Source organism: Haliotis rufescens, unplaced genomic scaffold (genome assembly GCF_023055435.1).
Source record: "Haliotis rufescens isolate VD_foot unplaced genomic scaffold, xgHalRufe1.0.p SCAF_28, whole genome shotgun sequence".
Classification (NCBI taxonomy): domain Eukaryota; kingdom Metazoa; phylum Mollusca; class Gastropoda; order Lepetellida; family Haliotidae; genus Haliotis; species Haliotis rufescens.
The window spans coordinates 1,166,697-1,190,808 of record NW_025963979.1 but is presented as its reverse complement, the minus strand read 5'-3'; the positions used below and the strand labels follow the sequence as shown (position 1 = coordinate 1,190,808).

The 24,112-nt window shown below is 39.1% G+C and overlaps 1 protein-coding gene across 2 annotated transcripts in view; it reads right to left on the bottom strand.

Annotated features, from left to right (window-relative positions):
- LOC124117562 (RNA polymerase I-specific transcription initiation factor RRN3-like) overlaps positions 1-24,112 on the bottom strand; it is a 331,792-nt gene that overhangs the window by 211,098 nt on the left and 96,582 nt on the right. The window lies entirely within an intron of this gene.

Genomic DNA, 24,112 nt, shown 5'->3' with positions numbered 1-24,112 from the left:
ACCACTTCAGTGCTGGGTTAATGTGTATACAAAGTTTCGCGAAAAAATATCAAACGGTTTCTGAGTTATGGTCAGGAAACAAAGCTTACCCCCATTCAGGGCCTATGTTCAACTTATTTCCATGGAAACAAGAAAAAATAAAAATGTCAAAAATCTCTAAATAGCAAAAGGCACCACTTCAGTGCTTGGTTAATGTGTATACAAAGTTTCGCGAAAAAATATTAAACGGTTTCCGAGTTATGGTCCGGAAACCAAGCTTACCCCCATTCAGAGTCTATGTTCAACTTATCTCCATGGAAACGAGAAAAAATAAAAATGTCAAAAATCTCTAAATAGCAAAAGGCACCACTTCAGTGCTTGGTTAATGTGTATACAAAGTTTCGCGAAAAAATATTAAACGGTTTCCGAGTTATGGTCCGGAAACAAAGCTTACCCCCATTCAGAGTCTATGTTCAAGTTATCTCCATGGAAACGAGAAAAAATAAAAATGTCAAAAATCTCTAAATAGCAAAAGGCACCACTTCAGTGCTGGGTTAATGTGTATACAAAGTTTCGCGAAAAAATATTAAACGGTTTCCGAGTTATGGTCCGGAAACCAAGCTTACCCCCATTCAGAATCTATGTTCAACTTATCTCCATGGAAACGAGAAAAAATAAAAATGTCAAAAATCTCTAAATAGAAAAAGGCACCACTTCAGTGCTGGGTTAATGTGTATACAAAGTTTCGTGAAATAATATTAAACGGTTTCCGAGTTATGGTCCGGAAACCAAGCTTACCCCCATTCAGAGTCTATGTTCAAGTTATCTCCATGGAAACGAGAAAAAATAAAAATGTCAAAAATCTCTAAATAGCAAAAGGCACCACTTCAGTGCTGGGTTAATGTATGTAAATTTAATATTTTTGTTTGTGCAGAAATAAGTACCACTACCTCCCTGCCTACTCTTACGATTTTATCAGCTATTACCCTTCATTACGTAATATTATTCCACTAAATATTTCTTTAATTCCCTTTTACTCACTTGCCTTATTCCTAAATTAATCCATCAATGCATAATTACTTTAACATTTTCTATGTTAGATCCAAGCACGGTTTACCTCACATCCCGTCTATTTTTTATACGCTGTTTACTTCCAATGTCTCACAGCTACATAATGTACCTTCACAATTTTATCGTAATCCTAAATATACTTACGTATTCCATCAACTATTATCTTTTTCTTGTATTAATATGTAATCTCAGCATCTATATCTTGTCCTTTCTATTAATAATTCGCAGGCACCATTTCTTAAATATTAATTCATGGTGCATCACGGTCTTTATTATTTCCGACATGTTGCGCATGCGTATTCTATGTTCCTTCTCAGTTCTTCGTCCGCCATGTTTCACCAATTTTCTCGGGCAATTGCGTACGTAACTTTCATCTATTAGTCCCAAACCGCATCGTACGTGCCCGGATACAGTCACATATCCATAATGGCTAATAGGCGACCCGCACGAGTTAGCACACGGCGACATACATTGTCAGAAACGGACGAAACAGAAACATCGACTAGCGCCTCACGGTCACGTCAGGCTAGAAGACAGATCCCTTACCTAACAACCGAAGGCTTGCGTCAACGTCTAGAAGACATGGGGTTCAAACTTCCAAAAGCTTGGGGACGGAAGATGCTGTTGCAACTATACACTGAGAATCCCCACAAGAATACAGTTGAATCCAGCGAATCTCCAACGCGGTTGACTACTGGGAGGTCACGGCCCACACCTGCTGCCACTGTTAGTAGGGCACCAGACAACCCACTAGCAGACCCAGACCTGGTTGCCTCCCAGGCTAATTTAGACATGGATCATCATGTTGGCAATGGACCCACCATCACGTCCCTCCAAAATCAGTTGAAGGAACTAACAGACCTTGTCTACACCTTGGCACAGAATCGGTCATCTCCAGCACAACAACTGGCTTCAGGCAACATAGCCTCTCCAACTCACACGGCCCAGGGTCCTCCAGCGACGTCGCCTGCATGTCAAGATTTGTCTCAGATTGGCATCTACCAACGTTCCCAAGATACAACTTTTCCAGGACCACATCTATTTCCTCAGGTTGGACACACTATGGCAGCGGTGTCATCAGATTCCCTCCCACCAATTGATCTGGTCCCTGAGCAACTTGTGACAAAGATCCGGGCAGGTAAATATGTCAATCTGGCATTGCTCTTGACCACTGTTCACGACTTCGGGGACGGTAAGGGAGACACAGCTCCTAAACTGACTAGACCCTTGTCTCCTCGGGAATTCACTAAAGCATTCCGAACGTATCGAAACATCTACTGTGGCCAAGATGTTCAAAAGAAAGCACAAATGGAATCTCACGAGGAATATGTGTTAGACCTCGCGGCCCAATACGAAGCAGACGGATACTATGAGTACCACAAGCGATTTGCCATGAGAGTGGCAGCTTATGCAGCTATTGGAAAACCAATAGATTGGTCAAAACCTGATACTAACATTTTTAATGCCTGTTGTGCCCATTTGAAGAGGAAAGTGTGTTCCGGATGTGACAGCATAGATCACATCAAAGCAGAATGTCCTAATGCTCCCTTCTCCTTCAAGCCAGTCAAGTTCCCTGGCGATCGAATCCACTATCAGTCCCGAACCAGCAGAGAACAAGATTCGAAAGGTCGCACACGCGTGTTCCATGCTAACAGAGAAGTATGCAATAACTTCAATGAACTCGGGTGCACCAGGGAACGGTGTAATTTTGCACATACTTGCCTGACCTGCCAAGCTACCTCTCACGGTAAATCCGTCTGCCGGCAGAATAAACGCAAATCTGATCAATGACAAGACTTGGTGGATAGCCCTCCAGTGAATGTTCGTGTCCTAACACATGAACTCCAAGCACATCCAGATCGTGATTTCGCAAATTACGTTATTCAAGGATTTACATCCGGATTCAATCCCATGATTAATGCAGCACCAACTGTGACTTTAGAATGTGCGAATAATCTTACTACCAGGAGAAATCCACAAGCCGTGGATACAGCAGTTCAAATAGAGGTTGATAACGAGTATGTATGTGGACCTTTTCACCTACCTCCCTTCAAAGTTTGTCGTATTAATCCACTCGGTCTGGCAGTGGGGAAATACTCTGGCAAACAGCGTTTGATTCTCGATTTGTCCGCTCCACACAACGACAGCAATCATAGCATCAATGAATTAATTGACAAGGACACATGTTCTCTATCTTATGTGACTATAGACAATGCTATCCGTATTATTATGCAATTAGGACCAAATGCGCTCATGTGTAAGGCCGATATTAGAGACGCTTTTAAACAGGTCCCTATTCAGAAAGACTTTTGGCCTTACTTCGGATTCAAATGGCGCGGTAGTTACTATTTCTACAAACGTTTGGCTTTCAGATGCAGGTCAAGCCCCAAAATTTTCGACAACCTGTCTCAAGCCCTCTGCTGGATTCTCCAACACAATTACCATGTTCAGAATATTCTCCACCTCCTGGACGATTTTTTGACAGTTGATTCTGCCAACTACCCAGCGGATAAAACCATGACAGACCTACGTTATGTTTTCCAGCTGCTCAACATTCCTCTATCAGCCAAGAAGACCGTGGGTCCTACAACAAGATTAGAGTATCTAGGCATCATATTGGATTCCACTACTATGTCTGCTCATCTACCCCAAGACAAAGTGCTGCAGATTATCAGCGTCATTGAAACCTTCATGCACAAGAAAAAGTGTACGAAGCGGGAGCTACTCTCCCTGCTTGGCCACCTCAATTACGCAGGCAGAGTGATACCTCCTGGTAGAGCTTTTGTCTCTTATCTAATCAGCTTATCCACGACAGTCAGCAAACTACATCACCACGTTTCGTTGTCCAAGGAATGCCGAGTAGATCTGTGCATGTGGAGAGAGTTTCTTCTTCAATGGAACGGAGTGTCCTTTTTCCACGATACCCGAATCACGGATTCCTACGACATCGAACTATTCACTGACGCAGCTACATCTACAGGCTTTGGTGTTTTTTTCAAAGGAGAGTGGTTCGCCGATACTTGGCCCCCAGAGATCAGATCAAACTCTACTCTGATGAAGAGTACCGCGTTCTTGGAACTCTATGCCATTGGGGTAGCAGCTTTTGTGTGGGGAAAACATTGGTTTAGACGAAAGATCTTGTTTCGTTGTGACAATCTCGCTGTCGTTCATATCATTAAGAAAGGCAGAGCTCGTTGTAAGCACGTCATGGCATTAATGCGTAAACTCACTTGGTTATCTGCCACTCATAACTATGTCATCTTAGCCAAGCATGTACAGGGAGTGCATAATGAACTTGCTGATGCTCTCTCATCACGCTTCCAGTTCCACAGGTTCTGCCAGCTAGCCCCTCATGCAGCCCCCATCGCCACGCCGTGCCCAGACAGCTCAGCCGTGACATGGTACTGAACCAGCAGTTAGTCAACATGTGGACAGCTTCCCTCGCCCCGCGCACCGTGACTACCTACTCTACTGGTTATCAGAGCTACCTTAACTTCCTCATCAGATATCAACTGTGCCATCCTCTACGCAACCATCACCAGCTGCCAGTTATAAGCGAGATACTACTACAGTATTTCATTGCCTACTGCTTCAGCGTCCTGCATCTCCAATGTGCTACAGTCAAGAACTATCTAGCAGGTATCCGTTTCGTCTACCTTCGAGCAGGTATTGATACCTGCCTTGATCACCCTACTGCACCTAGTATGAGTAGATTACAGACCTTACTTCGAGGATACAAGAAGCTGCATATTTCAAGCACTAAGAAACGTCTACCTATCACCTACAACATCTTGACATGCATTGTTGCGGCATTAAGGAATGGAGTGTTTGGTGCCCATGACGACCTTGTCATGGAAGCTATGTGTTCTCTAGCATTTTTTGGCTTCCTGCGGTGCGGGGAGTTCACCTGTGCAAAGTCTTTCGACCCAGACGTCAATGTGTGTATTAAAGATGTAGTTCTTCACCCTAGTCAAGCTAAGTGCTCTGTTAACCTTAAAACCTCTAAAACAGACCCGTTTCGCCAAGGAGTCACGGTGAATGTATTCGCTACTTCAGGATCATGCTGCCCTTTCTCAAGTATGAGGTTACTTATGTTTGCGCGGCTTCAGTGTGGTGCGAAGCCTTGTGATGCAATGTTTACCGATAGAGCTGGTCTTCCTGTGACTAGATCTGCTTTCCTGTCCTGGCTTAACATAGTGCTGTGCAGAATCGGCCTGAACCCCTCGTTGTACTCAGGCCATTCTTTTAGAATAGGAGCTGCCACTACAGCAGCCCACATCAATATTCAGGATCACATGATCAAGACCTTAGGTCGATGGTCTTCAGACTGCTTCACCAGGTATATCCGTACCCCTGAAGATGACATCCGACGAGCTCACTCATCCATGGCTCGATCTTGAAACTACGACAGGGACACTTCCCTAGACTCTCAGCTACACCTGGCTTTCGTGTGTCGCAGTGACAATCATTAGTTTAGTTTACTTCAGTATTATCGTTGTATCAATGGTCCTAAACCACCATATCATGTATATCTTTATTCTACTTTTCACCTTATATTCATTGGGGGCTCTCGGTTGTTACCTCGCTTTGGGCATTTTATTTCATAATCTCCCCCAATTCATTTTCACATTCCAATCATAATTCATATCCCTCTTCGCAGGCCGGCTACTGCCCCTGCACACACACAGCTCTTTGTCAAGCCGGCTTGCCCCTACAATCAGCTGCTTCCTCATGGTTGTCCAGGCCGGCTTGCCCCTGCAACCAATCTTACAAAACTTATATCATTCATAAGCAACAACCGAGCCAGCTCCCAATTTGTGCCAAGTTTTATAATAAATCGTGTATTTTTACTTCTTGTTTTGTTGTTTCTGCACAAAATGTAAATTTAATATTTTTGTTTGTGCAGAAATAAGTACCACTACCTCCCTGCCTACTCTTACGATTTTATCAGCTATTACCCTTCAGTACGTAATATTATTCCACTAAATATTTCTTTAATTCCCTTTTACTCACTTGCCTTATTCCTAAATTAATCCATCAATGCATAATTACTTTAACATTTTCTATGTTAGATCCAAGCACGGTTTACCTCACATCCCGTCTATTTTTTATACGCTGTTTACTTCCAATGTCTCACAGCTACATAATGTACCTTCACAATTTTATCGTAATCCTAAATATACTTACGTATTCCATCAACTATTATCTTTTTCTTGTATTAATATGTAATCTCAGCATCTATATCTTGTACATTTCTATTAATAATTCGCAGGCACCATTTCTTAAATATTAATTCATGGTGCATCACGGTCTTTATTATTTCCGACATGTTGCGCATGCGTATTCTATGTTCCTTCTCAGTTCTTCGTCCGCCATGTTTCACCAATTTTCTCGGCCCTCCGGCCACCCCATGCTACCTCCTCGGAGTTGTGCCGGCTGTTGCTTAACATTCATACCTCATTCTTTCCTCTTTGGCATTTTATTTCATAATCTCCCCCAATTCATTTTCACATTCCAATCATAATTCATATCCCTCTTCGCAGGCCGGCTACTGCCCCTGCACACACACAGCTCTTTGTCAGGCCGGCTTGCCCCTACAATCAGCTGCTTCCTCACGGTTGTCCAGGCCGGCTTGCCCCTGCAACCAATCTTACAAAACTTATATCATTCATAAGCAACAACCGAGCCAGCTCCCAATTTGTGCCAAGTTTTATAATAAATCGTGTATTTTTACTTCTTGTTTTGTTGTTTCTGCACAAAGTATACAAAGTTTCGCGAAACAATATTAAACGGTTTCTGAGTTATGGTCAGGAAACCAAGCTTACCCCCATTCAGAGTCTATGTTCAAGTTATCTCCATGGAAACGAGAAAAAATAAAAATGTCAAAAATCTCTAAATAGCAAAAGGCACCACTTCAGTGCTGGGTTAATGTGTATACAAAGTTTCGCGAAAAAATATGAAACGGTTTCTGAGTTATGGTCCGGAAACGGTGGGAACGCCGACGCCAACGCCGACGCCAACGCCGACGCCGACGCTGACGGGAACCGTGCCAAAAACAATATGTCTCCCTCCATTCTGGGGGAGACATAAATATCAGTAGTTTCAGTAATAGCTTTTTAGATAGATGCTAGTCTAAGGAAACGAGAACACATCTCCTAGACATACTATTCAAAAAGACATAGGTTATGTCTACATAGTTTAATAGATTTTAAGCTTTTAGATAAATACTAGCCTAAGGTATCAAGATCCCATCTCCCAGACATAATATCCAATAAGACAAAAGATATGTCTGCATAGTTTTCTAGATTGCCTTGAACTGTTTTATTTAAGTAAATCTGCCATCACCTATATTAGAATAACATTCAGCAATTACTTCAATTTAGACTCATTAAGGATTAGCCCCCTTACAAGGTCATCTATAGTGACACCATAATCTCTTTCAAAGAACCCATTAAATATGTCAACAAGATTAGTGCCAGTCCAACAGGATTAACAGGATTAAGTATTCCCCTCTGTCTAGCCTTTCATTAACCATAAGGCACACCAAATCGTGTATCAACCAATCATATTCCTTTTTATTGTTCTAAGTTTTGTTAAATACATACAGAAGCAAAATGTTAAGCAGAATGGCTTTGTTGCTCTAACCAAGCAGAGCTCTCTCCCACAGCCCAGAGGGTTGTACCGACTCTCTGTGGTACCTCAGCTATAGTTAAGATATTGTTCATTGTTAATTGTTCTTGTAAATAAAATTGTGATTAGTCTCCTGTGACTCCAGCTCTTTGCTGACTAATTCCCCCAAGAAAACCAGCACGCCATTTGGAAGGTTTTGTTCATCCGAACAGAACCATAATAATTTGGCGGAGAATCATCGTTTTCGGAACCACGGAGTCCAGGAACTAACTACAACCAGCTACAAGAACCCATTGTAGGACATGTTCAACCGTGATCATCTGATGGAGTTATCATGGTGTAACATTTATACTAAGTTATCCTATAATAATTAGATCCACATGAAGTGCTTTTATGAGTTATCATGGTGTAATATTTATACATCATTTCATATAATAGTTGAGCAAGTAATACTTGTCATCAGGTAAAATGCATATATAAAATATCAGTAGTTTCAGTTATAGCTTTTTAGATAGATGCTAGCCTAAAGTAATGGGAGCGCATCTCCTAGACATACTATTCAATACGATAGAGTTATGTCTACATAGTTTAATTGATTTGAAGCTTTTAGATAAATGCTAGCCTAAGGTATCAAGATCCCATCTCCCAGACAAAAGATATGTCTACATAGTCTTATAGATTACCTTGAACTATTTATTTAAGTTAATCAGTCATCACCTATATTAGAATAACATTCAGCAATTACTTCAATTTAGACTCATTAAGGATTAGCCCCCATACAAGCTCGTCTATAGTGCATTAAGGATTAGCCCCAACACAAGCTCGTCTATAGTGACACCATAATCTCTTTCCAAGCATCCAGTAAAAATGTCAACAAGATTAGTGCCAGTCCAACAGGATTAACAGGATTAAGTATTCCTCTCTGTCTAGCCATTCACAGGGCACAACCAATCGTGTATCAACCAATCATATTCCTTTTTATTGTTCAAATTTTTGTTAAATACATGCTGTAGCAAAGTTTTAGAAGAGAAGGGGTTGGACTCTCTTACCAAGCAGATCTCTCTCCAACAGCCCAGAGGGTTGTACCGACTTTCTGTGGCACCCTCAGTTATTTTTCTAAGATATTGTAACTTGCTCATTGTTATTGTTCTTGTAAATAAAATTGTGATTAGTCTCCTGTGACTACGGCTCTTTGCTGACTAGTTCCCTAAGAAAACCAGCACGCCATTTGGAAGGTATTGTTCACCCAGAACAGTTCCATGATAATTTGGCGGAGAGTCATCATTTTCGGAACCACGGAGTCCAGGAACTAACTACGACCAGCTACAAGAACCCATTGGAGGACATGTCCAACTGTGATCATCTGAAGGAATAACAAGCAAGCTGCATCCACCTCTGACCTCAACACTGGATTAAAGACAACCAACTCCTCCAAAGACACCAACAAAGGAAGAAAAAGTCTTCAAATATTGTAAGTACTACATTGTTGATTTCTTGTCTTCCTTTAATTTAGTACGGTACATACTAATAGGTGTCATGGCAAATATGGAGTCTGGAATGGAAAGTAACTTTGAAAGTGAAATTCCAACAGTGTCTTTAGTTACGCCCCTTGCCAAATTGTAATTCAGGCAAAATTTGGCACAACAACAAATTGTTTAGTAGACACAGGGGCATCCATTTGTTGTATTTCGTCTGCTTTTTTGAGCACAGCTTTTGAAAACCTTACTCTTGGAAACTCACCCTTTCCACAGGTTAAAGGTGTTGGCGGCGAATTGCATAAAGTGTTAGGTTCAGTTGTGTTAGACTTTGTCATTGAGGATCAGGAATTTTCTCAAAGATTCTATGTTCTGCCTACACTACCAGAAGCAGTGATACTAGGTAAGAACTTCCTTAATGACAATGATGCAGTCTTAGATTATAGCTGTCATTCCTTGATACTTAACAACAGCACCTCAGACAGGCAATATATCAATTTCATAGCCAATTCAGTGCAAGAGATTAGTGGATTAGCAAAAACATTGGATCAGATTTACATCCCCCCTCAGAGTGGAATTCATTTCAAGGTTAGACTATCAGAGACCAAAGAGGATTCCCTCATCCTCATTGAACCCATTGCTTCCCTCACTGCTCATTCTGAAGTAGCAGGTGGTAGAACTCTTTCCAAAGTGAAAAGCAAAACTGCTACATTTAGGCTTATGAATCCCTCCCAAGAAGAAAAGGTTCTTGACAAGGGTACAGTTGTAGGCAAATTTAGTTACATTGACAAAGACTCTGTTTTTAAAATCGACTCTGACCAACCATTCATCAGTACCGTTAACACAAACAATGAGAAGAGAGACAATGACACCAGGGATTATGTTGAAATTGCACAAGAGTTAGGATTTGATTTGACCAATACACAACTGACTCCAGACCAACGACACAGACTACTTAGATTTTTGGGACAAAATAGAAACATGTTTTCAACGAGTCTTGCAGATTTAGGAATGACTGACATACACCAACATATCATTGACACTGGCAACCACCCACCCGTTAAGTGTAGACCATATCGCCAATCTCCAAAAGTCACCGAAGAACTTATAGATGATGTTCTGAAGTATGATTTGATAGAGGAGTCTACTTCTATGTATTCAGCTCCCATTATCCTAGTCAAGAAACGTGATGGCTCATATAGATTTGTTTGTGACTACAGAAAGTTGAATTCTGTCACTTTACCAATGTCATGGCCTCTTCCTGTTTTTGATGATGTTGTTGATAACATCGCCAATGCACAAGCTAAGATCTTCTCAACTTTAGACCTTGCTAACGGCTTCTTCCAAGTGCCATTACATGAAGATTCAAAGCATAAAACTGCTTTTGTCACCCATCAAGGCCTTTATCAGTTCAAATGTTTGCCCCAAGGTTTGACAAATTCTCCACTTTGTTTTCAACAGCTCATGAGCAAAGTGCTAAGAAAATTGCTTTTTAAGGTTGCGCTGATTTACATTGATGCTTTGATAATTTACAGCAAAAACTTTGAAGAGCATCTCCAACATTTGGAGCAAGTATTTTACTATCTCAAACAGGCAAAATTAACACTAAAGCCATCCAAAATGCAACTTTGCAACAGACAAAGTTTCTTTTCTGGGTCATGTTTTATCATGTGGAGGTGTTCAAGTTGATGACAAAAAGATTGAAGCAATTAGAACCTTTCCAGTGCCCAAATCACAAAAGCAGATTCGCTCCTTCTTAGGCCTCACAAACCTCTACAGGAAGTATGTGAAAAATTATGCTCACATAGCACTTCCACTGAATGCCTTGCTAAAGAAGCATTCAGAGTCAGAAGTAGGAAAGAAACCAAAGTTCCAATGGTCACTTGAGTGTGATCAGGCATTCAACGCACTCAAACATGCTATGAGTAATACACCTGTTCTGGCTTATCCACATTTTGACAAAGAATTTCTTCTCGCAACTGATGCCAGTGATATGAGCATAGGTTTTGTTTTGAGTCAAAAAGATGAGAAAAATAATGAACATCCAATAGCCTTTGGTGGTAGAGCTCTTCATGGCAGCGAAAAGAACTGGAGCATTACAGAAAAGGAAGGCTTAGCTCTAGTTGAAGTCATTAGATCCTTTCGTCCATACCTTGCAAATTCCAAATTCACAGTCTACACTTATCATATAGCATTGAAATGGCTGAAATCCATCAAGGATGCCACAGGTAGGTTAGGGCGATGGTCTTTGGAACTTTCTACCTACACTTTTGACATTATTCACCGCAGCGGCAAAGCCAATGGGAATGCCGATGCTCTCTCACGTAGGGAATATGAGGAAAATATTAACTGTAATGATCAAAAAGAAGAAGATGCTGAGAAAACAGTCTTCTCAGTAACTTCAACTCAGCAAAGCAAATCAACTAGCAGTACCACAATCTTGCCAAACACTCATTCATCCACACAGGTCACACAGACAACTCAGACTGAGGATATTTTCACACCTATTGTCAATCACTTAGAATCAGACACACAGACAACACATTGGTCAGTCACCTTTGAATACGAAGAGGATTATCAGTCAGAACCAGTTAATGTTGTCGCAGCATTACATGCTACAAACGCTGATGTTACCCAAGACACATTGGTTGAAGTAGGTATAAAAGAACATCCAAATTTACGTCACCTACAAAGGAATTGTCCAGATTTCATCCAAATCTTTGACTACAAAGAGGATGATGTCCTTCCACAAGATGAAAAGGATCGTCAAAAGATTCTAATTGAAGCCAATACTTTTGAAATTGATGAAGGCATCCTATACAGATTCGTTCCACAAAGACAGAAAGGCCATGCGGACAAGTTCATTAAACAGCTGGCAGTCCCAAGAACCCTCAGGAATCAAGTCCTGCAATCCTGTCATGACTCAGAGTTTGGCGGTTGCCACCATGGGAAAGAAAGGATGCACAACACCATGAGACCTAAGCACTACTGGCCCAAAATGTACAGCGATGTTGCTACTTATGTCCAGACATGTGAGGTATGTCAACAGACCAAGAGGCACTACCATGGCAAGAAGGCACCACTTCGTCCACTACCTGTAGAAGAGGTATTCACCCGATGGCACATTGACATTCTCGGTCCCCTGCCAACAACACCAGACAAGTACAAATACATTTTGGTCATCACAGATGCATCATCCAGATGGTGTGAAGCCTTTCCACTTCGGACCCAAGAAGCCAAAGAAGTAGCAGATGTTCTCGTCAGAGAAATATTTTTTCGGTATGGTGCTCCAAGGACCTTAATTTCAGACAGAGGTCAGAACTTCATGTCCAAACTTATCAAAGCAATTTGTGAACTTTTGGCAATTAAATTTATCCATACCAGCCCATACCATCCTCAAACAAACAGCTGTGTAGAAAGGCTCAATTCTTACATCAATCAATCACTAAGAGCCTATTGTAACAAGTCTCAAAATGATTGGCCCCGTTTTATTCCTGGCATCATGATGGCCTATCAGATGGCCCCAAATTCATCAACACAAAAATCACCATACGTTATGCTTTTTGGCCGAGAAATGAGAGCTCCACAAGATGTAGCATTAATTCAAAAGAAAATTTAGGCCACAATAACAAAAGTTATCTTTCAAATTTGCTAGAGGAGCTTGAAATCACTAGAACAATTGCAGCTGCAAACACTGCTCAGGCTAAGGAGGTGTATTCAGAACAATAGAATCGAAAGGCTAAAGAACCAGAATTCGCCCCAGGTCAAAGAGTTTGGCTTTACTGTCAAAAAGTTGAAAAAGGCCTTTCCAACAAATTAACCAAAAAGTGGTATGGTAGCTATTATATCATCCATACAGGTCCAAATTATACCTACAAACTACGCCGAAGTTCTGACGACAAAATACACAAACCACTGGTCCATGCCAACCGTCTGAAGCCATATTTTGATCCTGTTGATCGTCCACAGTATCCTCCAGAACCATACCTCAATGACCCGAGTAACATAGATTCAGGAGTCATGGATGACAACGAGGAACCAGTCAATGATACTCAGCTTGACAGCAACAATTCCCCATCAACAAGTTCACCTTACCAAGCTACTGATCAATCACCTCCACAACAGAAAGGTAAGAAGGTCAATTCCAAAACAAAGGTAGGCACTCCAGCAACAAGAGTTCGAAGCAAAAGACCCCAACAAAGAAGAAAAACCCTGCTCCAAATACAACAGCAAAACCTGCAGGTTCCAGAATGACAACTATGAAGGAAAATCATACCACACCAGGTCCTAAAGTACTCAAGGAAATGAAAAAAACCCTGGTTTTTCGATCTCAGATTTTGTATAAATGTAGTTAATATACAAAATATATAAATATTCAAACAACTCAATTAGTACTAATTGGGCCTTGGCACAATTACAGCGTATCAAAGGTTTTTATGTCTTTTTACACATAAATTTGTGTAAAAATATGAACAAAACAGACTATTGTGAAACTGAGCATAACCAGGTGATCAAGTGAATGTCCATGACCTATGACACCTTGACGACAGGTGAAAACAGGTGCTTGAAACCCAAGTGCATGTGATTTGTCAGTGATTTGTGGCATTGTGGGATACTGAATCATCGTCAAAATATCAGAACGTAAAAGTAACATATTCCCTTCTCAAACAACAACTTACATGTCATTATTATTATGTACAGAAACATAGCTGTTATTTTTATTGTTGTTTTGATAACCTTTTTCCAGGCTAATTTGCATAATGCCTATAGCCTGTTTCTGCCATGTCAATTTGGACTTAGTTTATTTTTGAATGTTGAAAGCGCCTACAAAGTACCTCCTGTAAAGTACATTTTGTATTGAGCACTGAGATAAAACTAGCAAACCCAGACTAGTACTTTTCCAGTTGTTTTTTTATTTCGTATTTACATCTACGTAATGCTTTGTGTCGATTATTAAATCCAGCAAAACAGTTTTTTTTCATTTCCATGAGTACTTTAGTGCCCCAACCAAGGTAAATGAAAAGGTAAACAAAGGGAAAAGAGGAGTGAATAGTAAGCATCACCAGCCAAAATCCAGAAAACAACTTGATGACGGCCAGGTACAACCTCCAAGTCAGAGTCCAACATCAGGTAATCAAACCAAGGATATCCCTCCTATTTTCAATCCAGAGGACATCCACTCAATTGTAAGTTCTAAGAGAGCAAATGGCAAAATCTACTACAGAGTGAAATGGAAGGATCCAGAAAGAGGAAACACATGGGAGTATGGCAGCAGAATTCCAGACTCCATTCGGAGAGAATTTCACCTCAAAAGAAGTATGTCAGGAAAACGACGAAAACGTCCACTGAAGAATCATAAGTTTTTTTACCAAAAAGGAATCAGCACAAGACAATAAATCAGTCAATGTTCTGTCAGGGAATACAATGTCAGGGAATGTCGAGCAAGACAACACCAAACCATGCATAGAATTAGATGTCAAACCATATCTGTTTTTTCCAAAACACCTACAAAAAGTAGATCATAAAATAAAAAGAGTTCTGGGCATTGAAATTATTCAAGGAGACTGCTGTGTTAAGGTCTCATATACCAATAACAAAGATGATCATAATCACCTCACATGCTATTTTGAAAGTGTTCCTCTCCACCTCATACAGCGCTACCTTGATGATAGCTGGAAGGATCTCCGTAAGTGGTCCTGTGGAGAAGATAATCCTCCATATGATCCAGATGAACTACCAATTTATAAATCCACAAGGGTTATTTTTCCACATATAGATTTTGGAAGCATCAACACCTTTTTCTACCGTGTTTCACATCCTTATTACATAGACTGTAGTCCCAGTCGACCATACCAGGATCAACTTCCCATATATACCTGTAGTTGCTAAATGAAAATATTCTTGACCAAAATACAAAATCTCCTGAATAAACGGTGCAAATAACTAAACAGCTACCAGCTGTATCTTGTTATGTTTACTTGTGTCCAGTCTTTTCACTATGGGTCGCCAGCTGAGAACAAACGGCATCAGCCTGATCATCTGAGTTATTTGTATCACAACAAATTTTGAGCATTGACCTGATCAACCAATCTCAAAAGCGAAGTGAAACGAGCCTACCAAAGTGAACCATAACGAATCGAAATGAGTCAAACCAAAATGAACCAAAACAAATCGAAATGACTCAAAGCGAAGCAAACCATACTGCGAATCGAACCGAAACCGTACCGAAGCGAAGCAAACCATACTGCGAATCGAACCGAAACCGTACCAAAGCGAAGCAACCATACTGCGAATCAAACCGAAACTGTACCAAAGCAAAGCAAACCATACTGCGAATCAAACCGAAACTGTACCAAAGCGAAGCGAAGCGAAGCAAACCATACTGCGAATCGAACTGAAACCGTACCGAAGCAAAGCAAACCATACTGCGAATCAAACCGAAACCGTACCAAGCGAAGCAAACCGTACCGAAGCAAAATAAACCAAATCCTATCGCATTGAATCGAACGAAAATCAACGCGAAACGAATCAATGCAAACCATACCGAAGCAAAATAAACCAAACCTTATCACATTGAATCGAACGAAAATCAAAGCAAAACGAATCAATGCACTTGTTATATGCACATACACATATGTGTAATGTCTCTATTGATTGTAGGGCGGTCGGGTAGCCTAGTGGTTAAAGTGTTCGCACGTCACGCCGAAGACGTTCGATTCCCGACATGTGTGAAGCCCATTTCTAGTGGTCCCCGCCGTGATATTCCCAGAATATTGCTAAAAGCGGACGCTCTACCACTAGACCGCGGAGGCGGTCCTCATTCACTCTAATGATTGTATCCAAAAATAGAAGGATATTTTTAATCCATGATATACTTTGTGTAATTTGCCGCCAATACATTCTTCCTGGTCAAGACACCATTTAGTAATAATTATGTACTGATCTTTTGCATCATAATTATCATATTTGTTTTATTTTCTACTTATTACTTACGAACTGAGGAAGTATGGATAATTTTTATATATGACATACTATTTGAACATGCTAACTCTCTTTTCCTTGTTTTCCATGTAAAACCTCTATAACGGATAATGGACACAGCCAACTATCTTAAAACCTCAAACCAGGATGTGGAACTCAAGGCCTCCTACATCACCCATAAACCACCAGAACAGAGTGCCAAGACAAGCCAGCTCCACAACCAACAACAACAACAACAAACGTTTATTTTGCTTCAAGGTCATAGCTATGACATATTGAAGGTACAAATGGAGATTTATGGTGACACGAGGCAGGAGACGGACGTGCGTCAACTATACGTTTAACTGCAAGAGACTCATAAATTTAATTAAACATCTTGAGGATTTCTTTTACAAACTGTGCTAGTTTTCTTTGTTCTAATACACTTTCAGTATTTAGTAGCATATCAAGTGTAATCGTACTAGGTCTTGTAAAGTACTTCTTTTGAATATATTGCTTCCGCAAGTTATGCAGAAAAGGACAAATTAATAGATAGTGATATTCGTCAGCTAGGTCATGTTTATTACAGTGACTACAAATTCTGTCTTCTCGTGGTATATTTTCCCATCGCCCCTTTTCTATTGGTAATCTATTGTTTGTGGATCTTATTTTAGTAATCGGGATACTGAGTCTTAAGGGTAGCGACAGCAGATAATTTTCTAACTGGATTTTATGTTTAAATATTCGGTAAAATACTGCCTTGGGAGAGTTGTTTATCCAACTTGTCCAAGTCTGGCTGGACTGATCAAAGATACGTTGTTTAATAACACATTTTAATACGTTTATATTTGGCATAAATTGTTGGGTCCATATAAAACTAAGGCCTAATCCATCAAATAGTCCTTTAACATATTCGAGCCAGCTGTATTAATGGTTACCAGAGTCTGCAAAAATTATATTATAATTAACAGTACACAATTTCGTTGGTTTATTATAAATTATCTTAGACCAGTAAGTCAAAATTCTTTGTTTAATTAAATCCGTAATAGGGGTTCTTCCAAGCTCTCCATATAAAAAATAGTGGGGTGATTCCCTGATGACAGCAGAAAGAACTTTTACATTATGTTTCCTTATATCAAAGAGACTCTATAATAATTGTTATTTACTATACTACCAGTTTAACTTAATACATTGTCCATCTTAGCCATAATTATTTTAATTTTTACACGTTTGGGGTCCAAACTTTTTCAGACGGAGGGGAAGTTATCATGATATAACATTTATATTAAGTTTTTCCTATAATAATTAGATCCACATAAAGTGCTTTTATGAGTTATCATGGTGTAATATTTATACATCATTTCATATAATTATAGTTTAGCAAGTAATACTTATCATCAGGTAAAATGCATATATAAAATATCAGTAGTTTCAGTTATAGCTTTTTAGATAGATGCTAGCCTAAGGTAATGGGAGCGCATCTCCTAGACATACTATTCAATACGATAGAGTTATGTCTACATAGTTTAATAGATTTGAAGCTTTTAGATAAATACTAGCCTAAGGTATCAAGATCCCATCTCCCAGGCAAAGGATATGTCTACATAGTCTTATAGATTACCTTGAACTATTTTATTTAAGTAAATCCGTCATCACCTATATTAGAATAACATTCAGCAATTACTTCAATTTAGACTCATTAGGGATTAGCCCCCATACAAGCTGGTCTATGGGGCATTAAGGATTAGCCCCAATACAAGCTCATCTATAGTGCATTAAGGATTAGCCCCAACACAAGCTCGTCTATAGTGACACCATAATCTCTTTCCAAGCATCCAGTAAAAATGTCAACAAGATTAGTGCCAGTCCAACAGGATTAACGGGATTAAGTATTCCTCTCTGTCTAGCCATTCATTTAGCATAGGACAGAACCAATCGTGTATCAACAAATCATATTCCTTTTTATTGTTCTAATTTTTGTTTAATACATACGGAAACCTCTTGTTAGGACAGAGAAGGGGTTGGACTCTCTTACCAAGCAGATCTCTCTCCCACAGCCCAGAGGGTTGTACCGACTCTCTGTGGCACCCTCAGTTATTTTTCTAAGATATTGTAACTTGCTCATTGTTAATTGTTCTTGTAAATAAAATTGTGATCAGTCTCCTGTGACTCCGGCTCTTTGCTGACTAATTCCCCAAGAAAACCAGCACGCCATTTGGAAGGTATTGTTCACCCAGAACAGTTCCAAGATAAATTCACCAGAGGCTTCGTGGAGGGGATTCTTTTTCTTATCCATGCATGGCCTTGGTGAAGGGCATCTAATTGTAGTAGTCGGGGGACAAGGGCTGTCTCTTTGCTGATGAGGAGGGGAAAAATCACGGTGAGGAGAGGGATAGTAGCTCAGCTGAGGACAGCAATCCAGATAAGCAGTGTCATAGGAGTACCCTCATCATCGGGGGAAGGAGTCCCAATCATGTGTTGAGTTTATGTCGGCATTACACTAAGCAGAGTTTCAGAGAATGCATTGTCTTTGATGATGATAGTCATAAGACCAAGAATATCACGTAGGTGAGAGCCAGGATGACTGGGAGAAAATGAGAGTGCAATGAGCGTCCAATAGAATGGGCAATCTTTTTCAATTTATCTTCCCTTCACTAACCTGCTAGGTGCGCTGATCCGGATGGTCCAACCTTAAACTGACAGCGCGTGTGGTATGCGAGATACGAGCACTAGATGTTACTATGACAATTATAGACAGTTAACTAGTATAGCCTTCACCTCTACCAGCAACGGTCACGCTTGTGTTTGGACAGCATATCTTTTCACCTAAACAATGATTTATCTATGGCCATGTCCGGAAATAAATGTTCCTTGATTTAATGATACATCAGGGATGACCACCCACTGATTATATTGTATAGTTAACCACTAGATAGGCGTTTGAAGCGACGTGGTGAGATCAGCTGATCGTTCATTCCAGGTCGCTTTGTTGACATTTTGAAATCGTGAAGAAAGTGTTGCCCTTGATGTATGAATATCAAACTTTTAAAAATTAAGTAGATTTTGTATACGTTCCTATATCTACGTTGTAGTATCACCGAGCAGGCTACATCATATGCATGCATTTCAGTATGTACAGCGGTAAGGCGATGCGGTACGCGAAATGTGAAGGTCTTGTGCAACGTAAAGTTGCCCGTAGCCTCAATGTTGTGAATATTGACAGCAACACATGTAAGTATTTGTCAGATATATAACTGAGAGCAATGAGAAATGTTCTCAAGAAATTGTAAGAGAAACAGGCACTGATAAATTATGTCATCAACTAGATATCATAATACAATGTTCAAAATAAAAGAAATGGAAATCACTGAAATCTGTTTTGATATTTAAGGGTTAATTGCATGTTGTATAAAAGGATTTTATGTATGACTGGTGGCTGTTTGTTGCCAAATACTACCATGATTATATTTCAATATGATCAGTGAAAGATATATATTATTTTGGCCTTTTTTAAATTCTACTAAGTAGAAAAAATAATAATTTTCAGACACAGAGAACCCTAAATATATGTAGTTAAAATACATATTCAAGAGTATTTGTACCAACTATAGTTTTTATAAAATAAAACAATCTATTCAATTTCATACTAATTTTCAATCTCTATAATGTTGATTGTATTAACATTGCAGTGTCTACATCCAGTTTGCATTGACAATAATCATATGATTGTAACACAGATACAGCTCATTCTTAACTTCATTAGGCCTTGCTATTTATGTTCCCTTGTTCTAAACTGATGTTTCAAATTCCAACATACACAAATTATTGAAGTTATTCTTTTTTCTCTTCACACCAACAGATATCTGCATTGCACAATGACTCTTATTATTTTATTTAATATCTTGGCATACTTGTGCATGTGTACTAGTATTTGATTACACGTGCATGACTTTTTAGCAGTCATCTGTTTCTGAACTGAATATTATGCCAATAAAGATAAGTAACATAAAAAAGGACTCTGGTATTCTTTCATGTTTGGAGAATCAATCAATTTCATTGTGAAAACATTTTTAATTTCTTACATAAGTTACTTTGATCTTCAATAAGATCAAAATAAATCCGACTTAAATTGGGGAGATTAAGTTATGCAGTCTAATTCATTTCAGTCTTTCTGTCTAAAATCCAGTCCTATTTTTCAGGCAATAATAAATGAATTTAAATTTAAGAAAAAATATACCTTGCCTGAGTGAATCAGTCAATATACATATTGACTGAAATTTTCAGTCAAAATACATATTGGGCCTGATTATAGACACTGACTGTAACATATGTAAGTGTAATCTGTTATATGCAAAAACAAATAACATAAATAAATCCATTTTTCTAATCCATGGAATGATTGTGGGGTTCAATTTGCATTTATTTAACCATCAGAAGATTTGATGATAAACTTTCTTAAGTCATATTTGCTATATGATAATAATATCTACAAAATATACTCTATACTACAGGTGTCTTGAAGTACTGTTGAATGAAAATCAGGATACATAACTACAGCAGGATAGTGTGTGGGTTTGTATGGGAAATAATTTGTAAACAATAAAATAAATATTATGTTACTAAAACAAGAAGATAAAACTATGATTTACATCTATTTATGCATCATACACATTTTGTGGGGTATGATTTGTTGTTTGTTGGGACAAATCTCTGTAATTTACAACTATTTTAAGAGCATGAGTATCAGAATTCTGTAAGAAATGATGGATCAATGAATTAATTACCGTAACACCTATGATGACTCAGCGCACATAATGGTGGGACACATGTTATAAGGGGCAGAATAATATGGGTAAATCTCTTATTTCAAATCATGATGACTAGTATGTATATTGCAACTGAGTAACAGAGTGCTTAATAGATGCATGGTAGATTTTCATTTAGCATATTTCTAGAAAATAATGTAAATTAAAATATTCAGATGCAACTTTAATTTTGATATAAAAAGTAACATTTTAAATCAGTTGTTTTATTATTTTGGACGTTATTTCTTCTTAAAATATTTGTTAAGGCAAGGATGTATACCTACTTTATAGATCATTGGTGAAGGCCTGTCAAAGATGTCTGTGTGCTGCAAATGTAGGCGTATCACTAATTTTATTAAAATGAAGTCCATGGTGGTATATGTTGAGATTTGAATGCTTCGAATTGTGGTGGGGAAAAACACAAAGGCTGATAAATAAAATGAGTCTGCATTATTTCATCGATGCAATATGTTAGCCCAGACTGACAGAATGCATCGCTGTTTTCTGATGTAGATATTACCGTGGTAATATACTATTTTTCATGACGTTTCTCCCGCTATGTTCCATAGTGACAATTCGTCTTGTAGTTGCAAGACTCAACAAATGTTGATATAATAAACTAATAATCACGACAAAGTATGTGCTAGTTAAAAATATTCAGTTGTAAATGACCGTTTTTGAACGAAGGTGCAACGGGGTAACTCTTTAGCTTGGCTCCGTCTCTACATGTCAGTAGTTGTCGCAGCGCGCATTGATCCGGGAACCAGACCGGAAGCGACAGGTTGGACCGTTGCTTATATCATTTCAAAAGGAGAGTTATTGCCCTTTGGAACAAAAAGATCGCCCATTGACATAAATTTCATTTTCTGAATGTGAAATATCTCTCCTTGAAAGGCAATGAGTAGATGACCGATCCATTTATCGTCGATCCTTGGAAGAGTAACGTTCAGTGGAAGATCGCCGATCTAGAGAGGAGTGTCAATCCTTGGAGGTTCATGGATCCTTTGAGTTACATCGCTCCTTTGAGATGCTTCGATCCTTAGAGGAATGGCGATAGATGGAGGTGTGGTGATTCTTAGAGGTGCATAAAACCTTGGAAGTTTGTTGAACCTTAGAAGTGTGCTGCTTCACAGAGGAGCGCCGATCTTGAGATGTTCCACGAAACCTAGAATCCGGTCCTTTAGGTATGGTGATGTGGAGAAGATCGACGATTCCATGATCAACGAGCCCTAGATTTTGCAAATCCCAACCTTGAGTGCATTGATACTTAGACGACTGTCAACTGTGGTGGAAAGTTTATCCGCCAAACACCAAGCTGATCCCTATTGGGGGATTGTCGATCATCATGAGGGCACTTCCAAGAAGAAGACCCACATGAGTCTTGATCCAAAGCAGAGGCAAATGAGTCCGGGCTGCTATCCTGTGACGACCACTCTCTAGGAGAACAACGAATAGGTCATCTGGAAAACTATAGAACAATCTTAGATTAAATGTGACTACAACCAAGTGCTAGATTGTTACAACTATAACAATAGGTGTTGACCCTAGCACACACAGGAAAGAAGTGAGGTTTCCTGCCATTACACACGTCATAGCTTGGGTTGCTATAGTGCTATTTGGGAACAACTAATTGTGTGTAATTGACAGTGAAGAGGACGTCTGTTGAAAATCTGAAAATTTAGTTAGGGTGTATATATGTATATATATAGAAAAAATTCATGATTCCATTTATTCCGGCTTGTTAAAACTCCTTTATCCACACAAGATCTTTCGCTGTTCAATGGCTCTTCAGGGGTAATGAAAACTTTTACTTACACTGTAGTCCTAGGCGACGCATAACAGTAGTATTTGTGGCGTAATAATGCCTATGATGTAATAGTGAAAATAGAGAGAGAAGTAAAACGTAGTCCTAGGCAACAGCCAACGTTATGCTTTTAACGTCATAAAGCATATGACGTCATAGCTAGTGATAATAGCGGGAGGCATGAATACATTATGGTGTGAGTGCACAAATACACATTGAGCTACATGGGGAAGTTTTGAAAATTATACTTTTGAATTAAGTTTAGGTTTCAAAAGCCTAATGAACATCTGTTGTTTTTCTATTCGTAATTGTTTGTCATATTTAAACAATTTATAAAACAGAAAGACAGTAAAATGACAACTCCCACATTCATCAATGTGTTTGCTTACCCCGGTACATTTATACAATGTACATTTGGATCTCAAATTTGTTGTCTGTGTACAGTGATTCGGTCTTTTAGTTGCATACCAGTTTCCCCAACATAATGCTCACCACATCCCGCACATGTTAAAACATATAAAACATCTTTACTGCGACAGTTCATGTTGTTTTTAACAGTAAATTGTTTATCTTGGCAAAATTGAAATTTTCAGTCTTCAATTATTGAGGTGTGTTACACTTTGTTACACTGACGGTCTTTGTATTTTGTGAGTATTTGGATGGACAAAGAATTTGTTTAAGATTTTTAGGCTGTCTAGTGCTGCATATAAGTTTACACATAGATAAACATGTTTTAATAGTTTTACTTAGCTGTAAAATTGGAAGAATGGCTTTGAGAAGGGGCATAATTTTACAGTTTCTAGGATTGTAGGTACACACAAATGGAAGAATGTCCGTGTCTGTATCTGTTTCTTTTGTTTTCATTAATGTTTCTCGTGGAATTTTCATAGCTTTATTTACAGAGTCTTTAATTACTCCACATGGATATCCTTGTAGTTGGAGATATGTCTTTAATTCTACTAATATTCAGTTACTTGTGTCCACATCCGAAACAATAGTACACACTCTTCTTGCCATCGAATATGGAAGGAATATCAATTTTAGTGTGCCGTGGATGACATGAATTGAGTTATAGGTACTGATGCATGTCCGTCGCCTTGTAGTAAATATCTGTTTTCAATTGGTCTCCTTGCTTAATAACTTTCACGTCCAAAAATCTCATTGTGGTCACATTCCATAGTGAATGAAATCAGAAGATGGATCGAATCCAGAATCTTCCGGAAATTGTGTAACTCTTTCACTGTTAAGAACCAAATGATAAAACAGTCATCCAGATATCTTCTCCATGTTTCACGAATATGTTTAGCTGTATTCACATCCATCAAATGTTCTACTTTGGAATATAACATTTCTTCTATGTATCCCATTACCAGAGTGGCGTATGTGGG